General features: G+C 42.8%; 1 non-coding gene across 1 annotated transcript; it reads right to left on the bottom strand.

The window, feature by feature from the left end:
- Window positions 1-1607: 1607 nt before the first annotated feature.
- On the bottom strand, window positions 1608-1680 carry TRNAG-CCC. Its single transcript has one exon. It is a non-coding gene; the product is annotated as a tRNA-Gly (tRNA).
- Window positions 1681-10547: the final 8867 nt, after the last annotated feature.

The raw sequence follows: 10547 nt of genomic DNA, 5'->3' as shown, positions 1-10547 counted from the left end.
TCTTTCCTCCCACACAACCCAGTTGCCTGTATTTCTTCAGGCAAAATCAAATATTTATGGCATGCACTTTATTATAACACTTTGGCATCAAACTGTCCATAAACTTAATATTTTTATTTTTTTGCATTTCCTTCTGAACTATATCTTATACCTTTTCTGCTTTCAGGATCTGTTTTTCCTAAGACTAAATCGTTTTCTTAAGTATGGGACTTTTCATATCTGAATGTGTGCTTTTCAGAATATTTTCCTCTTTTCTTTTGCTTTTGTGTTTATGCTGTTGGTTGGTAACTCTTGAGGACTGTTTTCTTTATTCTTTGCCTTTAATTCCTTGCCGAGGTGTTTTCCCTACTTTTTGTGCCAAAGCCAGTGAACCATACAGAAGCATGCTAGCTATGCCACTGGGTAGCTGTGTGGCTTCAGGTCAGTCATTAATTCCTTTGAGCTCCAATTTACATGAAATGATGCAAGATTCCTTCTAGTTCTAATGTTCTGTATTCCTATGACTCAAAATGCACTTTTAGTGACATATAAACATTGCCCAGTGTGTGTGGGGTGGTTGGGGCTGAAACTGCTATAGCAGTATGATCACTTGTTCATACACACATGCACACACACACAAGCACATGCAAGTACATACAAATACACACACACACACACAGCCCTCCCCTCTTATTACCTTCTGACACTTATGGTTTTGATCATCCTCACTCTTAGAAGCTGCTTCTGTGTATATCCTCATTCTCACCCCATATCCACCTTGCTATTCCTGGCTCTTCAAATACCCTCAATGCTGATATTCTTGATTTGGGCTTTGGCCCTTTTCACCTACCCTGATAATGCACACAGCTCTGCTGGCTATATTCCACCTCTGCCTGCTGAATTCACCCGAGTTTTCCTCCTCAATCCCTTCACCACACCCTCTCCTTCCCAAGAAAAGGCCATGGGAAAAAAATTGAAGTCTGTGAAGTCAGTATAGTACCAAAGAGAGCTGAGGCTTGCCCAGGGTGAAATGAAGACTTACAAGAAGTTTATTTCCAGGATTCTCCCATGTTTCTTTAAGATGCGTTTCCTTTCTCTGTTGCTCTACATCGGTGCTCTCATACTATTCCTTGCTGCCTTAGTGGACACCAGATGCACCTTCACTTAGATCTCAGGATTCCAAATTCTATATCCTGGCCACGCCCAACTCTTCCCACCAGCTTGACTTACTTATCCTGTGTTCACTCCTTTAAGAGTTCTCTTCTGTAATAGCCAGATCAAGAGGGATCTGTGTGAAAGGCTGACAGTGGTTTAGTTTCCTGTCCTGGATAACATGATAGAACATGAGGAAAAAAAACAAAGGAGAATTGGAAGGTCTTGGTCTGAAACCGAGCTCTCCTGCTTCTATCTATGTGAACTTTACCAAGTAACTTCACCCCTTCTTGTGTCTCTTTCCTTTTCCTTAAAGTGAGAGGGAAATTGTTTTTCATGGTTTTAAAATATATTTTTTAACTTCTTCAGCTGCGCCAGGTATTCATTGGAGCATGTGAGATCTCCAGTTTTCCTTGTGGCAGGCAAGATCTTTAGTGGCAGTATGCAAACTCTTAGTTGTGGCATATGGGATCTAGTTCCCTGACCAGGGATCGAACCTGGGGCCCCTGCATTGGGAGTGCAGAGCCTTCACCTCTAGACCACTAGGGAAGTCCCTTTCATGGGGTTTTATAGTATACTATAAAGGATTATTATAATTCTTTATACTATAAGGATTTATAGTATGTGCAAGCACTCCTTTAAGTATTATGTAAGTATGAAGTTTTTACTTGGGAATCTAGAACGCTTCTCAGCCCCACCATATATTAATACATTGTTTATTGGGAAAGAGTTCAGTTCATTTGGAAAAAGATAGGTCTAGAACAGCCTCCACACTGAAGTTATTTCTTATAATTTTTCCCCCTTGACTAATGAATAGAAAAAAAGAATATAATGTAAAGAGAGATGCTAGGTAAGATTTGATGAATGGAAGATAAGGCCTTTGGATAGAAGATCCCATATCTACCTATCCATCCACTTTATGGAGAGAGGATCCATGAAGAATTGTATCACTTGTTGAATACCTGTAATGTGCCAGGCATTTACATACATTTTCTCCACTTTTCAAAGAAACTGTTCAGAACTGTAGGAAAGGAAGTGGCTACTCAAAGGGAATGAGTAGTTTTTGCGAGGTCACACTGGTGGTTCAGATGATTAAGAGTCTGCCTGCAATGCGGGATACCTGGATTAGATCCCTGGGTGGGGAAGACTCCCTGAAAAGGAAATGCCTATTCACCCCAGTAGTCTTGCCTGGACAATCCTATGGACAGAGGAGCCTGATGTGCTATAGTCTATGGGGTCACAGAAGAGTCAGACATGACTTAGTGACTAGTGCTTTATTTCTATAGGGGTGGGTAGAGTTGGTTCCAAACTCAGCTCTGGCTAATCCCAAAGTCTGTGTTTCTTTCACCAGACCACCCTCCTCTTACTTAATTTGAAGAGGCTTACTGATCCATCTCAGAAGCTACATATCACCTGGGGCACCTTGAGCTCCTTCAAAAAAAAAAAAAAAAGTTCAAAAAACAAAGGACAGGAATGTTTCAAAATAATTTGAAGTTGACTGGCCTGGGGCTGTTGGGCTGGACCTGTTAGATCTGTGCTGTGGCCTGAGCAGTCTCCCAAGAACAGGGTTCCTCTGTGGAGCTCCCAGTAGGGATGTGCTTTAGCAAGTTGGAGCCACCCAAAGGTTGGCACTTGGCACCCAGAATTATAAAGAGAGGGAGACTAAAGGAGCTGCTGCATCATGACACCATATAATTATTTCACATTGGTGTAATTCCTGCTTGACTACTGGTTAAGCCACCTTAGTGTCTGAGATGGAAGAAGTCTTTGTAGGTGAGCATAGAAACTGAAGTGGGTATTCTTTTTTCTCCCTTTTTAAATTATTATTTTTTTCTTTTCCATTATGGTTTATTGTAGGATATATAACACAGTTTCCTATGCTATACAATAGGACCATGTTGTTTATCTGTTCTATTTGTAATAGTCTATATGTCAGTTCAGTTCAGTCGCTCAGTCGTGTCCGACTCTTCAGGACCCCATGAATCGCAGCACGCCAGGCCTCCCTGTCCATCACCAGCTCCCAGAGTTCACTCAGACTCACGTCCATCGAATCAGTGATGCCATCCAGCCATCTCATCCTCTGTCATTCCCTTCTCCTCCTGCCCCCAATCTCTCCCAGCATCAGAGTCTTTTCCAATGAGTCATACAAACTAAAATATCTGTTCTGTATGTAACACCTGCTAATCCCAGACACCCAGTCTATCCTTCTCTATCCCCTCTTGACCACTACAAGCTGTTCTCAATGTCTGTGAATCTGTTTCTGATTCACAGATATGTTCATTTGTGTCATATTTTAGATTCCACATGTAAGTGATATTTGTTTTTCCTTTCTGACTTAATTTGGTTGGTATGATAATCTCTAGTTTCATCCATATTGTTGCAAATGACATTATTTTGTTCTTTTTTATGGCTGAATAATATTCCATCGTGTGTGTGTGTGTAGATACATATATATCATATCTTTAGCCATTCAACTGTTGATGGACATGTAGGTTGTTTCCATTGAACTGGGTGTTCTTCATGGCAAGTGTCTTAGCCAAGAGGCAGGACAAAGTGCAGGAGTCCCTAAAGTCGCATCTCTTCCTACACTTATGTTGGATGAGTCAGTTCACACCCTTCACGGGAAAGGACTCCATGGTCCTTAAGGATGGTTAGGTGCCCATGGGTACCCAAGCAATATTTGATGATGACCGTGGTGTTCATACTGGCAGTAGAGGGAGAGAATTAAGCATCTCCCAACAAGGGAGATGTATCTGAGCATCTAAAACCCTGATTACACCTAAACCAAAACTGAATTTCCCTTTCAATAGAAAACCTTTCTGTTGGTGGGAGTGGCTTTGGAGAAAGCCCTCACTGCAGTTTTCCCATTCTCCTGGGTTTTCCTCAGGCAGGGAACTGGGTTAGGGCTATTAGAGAAAGGAAAGGAAAGAACTCCAAGCTGAATTGCCCAAAGCAGGTTTCAAATTCCTTGGAGAGTTTGCGTTCATTTGCGGATTTGACTAATCAGTTCCAAGTGGATGCAAATAGCCTCTGCAGGCTTTTACTAGGAGGAAGAGGCTCAGGGAGGGGATGAGCTTGCAAATTTTTAATCCTGGGGGAGGCTCCTCCTTTAGGACTCCCCAGGTTGTATTGCAAGGTAACTGCCTCATTTTTGTCAAAGTTTTGACTAAGGGCCATATGTACCTTGAGAAAGGGACATAACAATTCAATTGACTAGAAACTAAAGGTCTAATATCCCTCAGGGATTGTCCTTGGCTGATTTTCCCATGTGGAGTTCTACAAAATCAGAACTATAGAAATGTAATGCTGGCAAGTTGTTGTTCAGTCGCTCATTTGTGTTTCACTTTTTGTGACCCCATGGGCTGTAGCCTGCCAGGCTTCCCTATCCATGGGATTTTCCAAGCAAGAGAACTGGAGTAGGTTGCCATTTTCTTCTCCAGGGGATCTTCCCAAACCAGGGATTGAACCCACGACTCCTGCATTGGCAGGTGGATTCTTAACCACTGAGCCACCGAGGTGCTGATGGGGCAGTGTGTATATACGTTGAGGTGGGGTGGAGTTTGGCAGGCAGGAAAGAGGGAAAAGAACCAACATGGATGTGCCAGATTGTTACACATGTTCTTCATTGAACCATTTCAGTGGTTCATTGAGGAAAATAGTCCTCCAGGAAACAAAGGCTCAAGCCTTCAGTGAATTGCTTGAGATAGTGGTTAGATGGGATTAGAACCCAGTACAGCAACTGTTCCTCCTGCTTCCCCACACATCTCTGGAAAGAGGAGATTCTCCCTTGGTCATGTGCATGGACTCCAGAAAAGCAGGAGGCCAGCCATGGGCAAAGACGGTCAAGGTGTCTCACAGCTGGACCTCCCGGTTTCCCAAACGCCCAGACTTCTAGGGTTTCCCCGTGTCCGGGACTCTTTTCAGGGGTGTCATTCTCATTTCCCAGTCCCCAAACTGAACCCAAATAACAAATAACCTTGTTTTGTGCACTGGGCTGAGCTGGGACCTCCTTAGCAAGAAGGAGAAAACAAAACCAAAGAACCTCAGAAAGCAATTTAAAATAGAACAAAACCTACACATTTCCTAAAGCTATCGAACCAGGACAAAACTGGATCAAAACACCTTCAGTAAAGCTGAATCGAGGCAATTGTTTCCCTTGAGTCCAGAGCAACAGATTAATTTCATTGACTGCTCAGGGGCTCTTTGAGGCTGAAAACGTGGTCCAGGGAGCATCCTGGGCTGGGGACCCTGGCTCAGACACCCCCCAGGGTGTGGGTGGCTTAGGCTGCCCCTCACCAGGCCAAGGTCTGACCCCTCATCTATAGAGCAACGGGGTTGTACTGGTACCTGGTGTCCAGACTTAAGCTAAATAAAACGAAACCAATAAAAACTTTTTCAGAAGATTATCTATTGGGGTATTCCTAAAGCCTCTGACTATGTGGATCACAGTAAACTGTGGAAAATTCTGAGAGAGATGGGAATACCAGACCACCTGACCTGCCTCTTGAGAAATCTGTATGCAGGTCAGGGAGCAACAGTTAGAACTGGACATGGAACAACAGACTGCTTCCAAATAGAAAAAGGAGTATGCCAAGGCTGTATATTGTCACCCTGCTTATTTAACTTACATGCAGAGTACATCATGAGAAATGCTGGACTGGAAGAAACACAAGCTGGAATCAAGATTGCTGGGAGAAATATCAATAACCTCAGATATGCAGATAACACCACCCTTATGGCAGAAAGTGAAGAGGAACTAAAAAGCCTCTTGATGAAAGTGAAAGTGGAGACTGAAAAGGTTGGCTTAAGGCTCAACATTCAGAAAACGAAGATCATAACATCCGGTCACATCACTTCATGGGAAATAGATGGGGAAACAGTGGAAACAGTGTCAGACTTTATTTTTTTGGGTGCCAAAATGACTGCCATGAAATTAAAAGATGCTTACTCCTTGGAAGAAACGTTATGACCAACCTAGATAGCATATTCAAAAGCAGAGACATTACTTTGCCGACTAAGGTCCGTCTAGTCAAGGCTATGGTTTTTCCAATAGTCATGTATGGATGTGAGAGTTGGACTGTGAAGAAGGCTGAGTGCCGAAGAATTGATGCTTTTGAACTGTGGTGTTGGAGAAGACTCTTGAGAGTCCCTTGGACTGCCAGGAGATCCAACCAGTCCATTCTGAAAGAGATCAGCCCTGGGATTTCTTTGGAAGGACTGATGCTAAAGCTGAAACTCCAGTACTTTGGCCACCTCATGCGAAGAGTTGACTCATTGGAAAAGACTTTGATGCTGGGAGGGATTGGGGGCAGGAGGAGAAGGGGACGACAGAGGATGAGATGGCTGGATGGCATCACTGACTCGATGGACGTGAATCTGAGTGAACTCTGGGAGATGGTGATGGACAGGGAGGCCTGGCATGCTGCAGTTCATGGGGTCGCAAAGAGTCAGACACGACTGAGCGACTGAACTGAACTGAATGTGTAGAAGGATAAAAGGAAAGATATAAGCATCTGAATGCAGAGTTCCAAAGAACAGCAAGAAGAGATAAGAAAGCCACCTTCAGCGATCGATGCAAAGAAATAGAAGGAAAGAACAGAATGGGAAAGACTAGAGATATCTTCAAGAAAATTAGAGATACCAAGGGAAAATTTCATGCAAAGATGGGCTCGATAAAGGACAGAAATGGTATGGACCTAACAGAGGCAGAAGATATTAAGAAGAGGTGGCAAGAATACACAGAAGAACTGTACAAAAAATATCTTCATGACCCAGATAATCACGATGGTGTGATCACTCATCTAGAGCCAGACATCGTGGAATGTGAAGTCAAGTGGGCCTTAGAAAGTGTCACTAAGAACAAAGCTAGTGGAGGTGATGGAATTCCAGTTGAGCTATTTCAAATACTGAAAGATGAAGCTGTGAAAGTGCTGCACTCAGTATGCCAGCAAGTTTGGAACACTCAGCAGTGGCCACAGGACTGGAAAAGGTCAGTGTTCATTCTAATCCCGAAGAAAGGCAATGCCAAAGAATGCTCAAACTACTGCACAATTGCACTCATCTCACATGCTAGTAAAGTAATGCTCAAAATTCTCCAAGCCAGGCTTCAGCAATACATGAACCATGAACTTCCAGATGTTCAAGATGGTTTTAGAAAAGGCAGAGGAACCAGAGATCAAATTGCCAACATCTGCTGGATCATGGAAAAAGCAAGAGAGTTCCAGAAAAACATCTATTTCTGCTTTATTGACTATGCCAAAGCCTTTGACTGTGTGGATCACAATAAACCGTGGAAAATTCTTCAAGAGATGGGAATACCAGACCACCTGACCTGCCTCTTGAGAAATCTGTATGCAGGTCAGGAAGCAACAGTTAGAATTGGACATGGAACAACAGACTGGTTTCAAATAGGAAAAGGAGTACGTTAAGGCTGTATATTGTCACCCTGCTTATTTAACTTCTATGCAGAGTACATCATGAGAAATGCTGGACTGGAAGAAACACAAGCTGGAATCAAGATTGCTGGGAGAAATATCAATAACCTCAGATATGCAGATAACACCACCCTTATAGCAGAAAGTGAAGAGGAACTAAAAAGCCTCTTGATGAAAGTGAAAGTGGAGAGTGAAAAGGTTGGCTTAAAGCTCAACATTCAGAAAATGAAGATCATGGCATCTGGTCTCATCACTTCATGGCAAATAGATGGGGAAACAGTGGAAACAGTGTCAGACTTTATTTTGGGGGGCTCCAAAATCACTGCAGATGGTGATTGAAGCCATAAAATTAAAAGATGCTTACTCCTTGGAAAAAACATTATGACCAACCTAGATAGCATATTCAAAAGCAGAGATGTTACTTTGCCAACTAAGGTCTGTCTAGTCAAGGCTATGGTTTTTCCAGTAGTCATGTATGGATGTGAGAGTTGGACTGTGAAGAAAGCTGAGTGCCGAAGAATTGATGCTTTTGAACTGTGGTGTTGGAGAAGACTCTTGAGAGTCCCTTGGACTGCCAGGAGATCCAACCAGTCCATTCTGAAGGAGATCACCCTGGGATTTCTTTGGAAGGAATGATGCTAAAGCTGAAACTCCAGTACTTTGGCCACCTCGTGCAAAGAGTTGACTCATTGGAAAAGACTCTGATGCTGGGAGGGATTGGGGGCAGGAGGAAAAGGGGACGACAGAGGATGAGATGGCTGAATGGCATCACTGACTCGATGGACATTGAGTCTGAGTGAACTCTGGGAGTTGGTGATGGACAGGGAGGCCCGGCATGCTGCAGTTCATGGGGTCGCAAAGAATCGGACATGACTGAGTGACTGAACTGAACTGAATGTGTAGAATTGATAAAAGCAGAGCTGACATTTGAAGACATGGAGGCAGAGAGAGGTTAAGCCAATTGTCTGAGGTCAGGGAGCAAGTGAGACGAAGTGTGGGGTTGGAGGCAAGTGTTTTGACTGCTCTTGTCTAAACACTCTATGACTGCTGTGTTGGGAACCAGTCTATGTAAGGGCATCCCCAGTGGTTCAGTGGTAAAGAATTCACCTGCAATGCAGGAGACCCTGGTTCGATTCCTGAGTTGCGAAGATCTGCTGGAGAAGGGAACGGCTACCCATGCCAGTATTCTTGGGTTTCCCTTGTGGCTAAGCTGGTAAAGAGTCCACCTGCAATGTGGGAGACCTGGCTTTGATCCCTGGGTTGGGAAGATCCCCTGGAGAAGGAATGGCTACCCACTCCAGTATTCTGGTCTGAAGAATTCTATGGACTGGGTAGTCCATGAGGTCACAAAGAGTCAGATATGACTGAGTGACTTTCATTTTCACTATGTAAGGGATACAGAATTAGAAACTTGGTACCAATGAGTCCAGGTCTGTACCTGGGATCTCTGATATGACTGGCAGAATGAAGGTTGGACATTGATGCTCAAGCTGACAGGATCCTCAGGTGGACAAAATCAGCATCCTTGCTGATCCTGCCCTGTCTCTAACACTGTTCTGCTCCTGACATAGCAGATCATTCCTTGATGACTTTGCAGGCCATTCCTCCAGCCCAAAAGTCCACTGTCTGGATATATTTCTTTGCCTGTAATTGCAATAGGCTGAGTTCTGAGACCAAAGATTCAGCCAATAATGCTGTTTATCAGGATTGAGGGATTTCATTAACTCATTTAAAAACTCTTTAATATGCTTCCCAGGAGGTTGCCTACTTCAGAGATTTGCAGAAGGAAAGGGAAGAGAGAATGAGAATTACTGAACAGTGCAAAGTATTTTGCCAACATGACAGAAGAAATCCTTTTAAAACATGTTTGGAAGATGGTTTCATTTCAGCAGACAAGTAATATATTTCTGTCTTTTCTGTGTGAGTGACTAAAACTACCTGTTATGAATGGAAAGATAACTGTCTTTCAGGGTAACTTTAGATAAAGTAAAAATGTCAATGTATTCAGTGCATGTGATTAATTTACTTTGTACCTAAAAGAGAAGTGTTTTTCCCCAGTCTGTAGCTTGTCTTTTCATTTAACGGTGACTTTTGAAAAGCAAATTTTAATTTTGATAAAGTCCAATTTGTCAACAATTAAAAAAAATTATACTTAATTTTTAAAATGATAAATTATAATTATCTTAAGGGAAATATTAATGGATTATAATTTATTTTTAAAATTATAATTTAAATGATAGCTATCTTAATGGAAATGTTAATCTTTTTTAAAAAATCATTTATTTGGCTGTGCCAGGACTTAGTTGCATTGTGCAGGATCTTCATTGCCATGTATGGGTGCTTTAATTGCAATAGGCAGGCAAGATCTTTAGCTGTGGCATGTGGGATCTAGGTCCAACCAGGGAACAAACTGGGCCCCTGGCATTTTTTTATTTTATGGATTGTGTTTTTGGTGTCATATCTAAGATATCTTTGTCTAACTCAAGTGAACTCTCACTCTACTCTCATCCAAAGCACTTATTTAGAAAAAGATGTGCCAGGCAGCACATGAGGGGCTGGTCATATGAAAGTGCATAAAACACCCTCTTGCCCTCTGAGAGCCCTAGTAAGGACAGGGTGGTGAGCAGTCATGGCAGACAGGCATCGAGTTGCACTCTTGGAGCACTTCCCATTGGGTCAGCAAGGAGCAGGTGCTTAGATCTCCCGGGAAGCGGAGACCAACTCAAGTAATCTGACATGGAATCTCATGGCCAAAACTCTGGTTGAAGGGACAGGCATGGAGACTCTCGGAGGATTCTTGAAGTGTTGCTAAGAGGGTTTGGGGAGAAAGAGAGTGGTCATCTACTACCTTGACAAATATTTGGCAGAATTTATGTGTGAAGTTTCAGATGTTCAAACTGCTTTTAGAAAAGGCAGAGGAACCGGAGATCAAATTGCCAACATCCACTGGATCATCAAAAAAGCAAGAGAGTTCCAGAAAAC

This window comes from Oryx dammah, unplaced genomic scaffold (assembly GCF_014754425.2).
Source record: "Oryx dammah isolate SB20612 unplaced genomic scaffold, SCBI_Odam_1.1 HiC_scaffold_29, whole genome shotgun sequence".
Taxonomy (NCBI): Eukaryota; Metazoa; Chordata; class Mammalia; order Artiodactyla; family Bovidae; genus Oryx; species Oryx dammah.
This window is presented reverse-complemented; position numbering and strand designations above follow the sequence as displayed.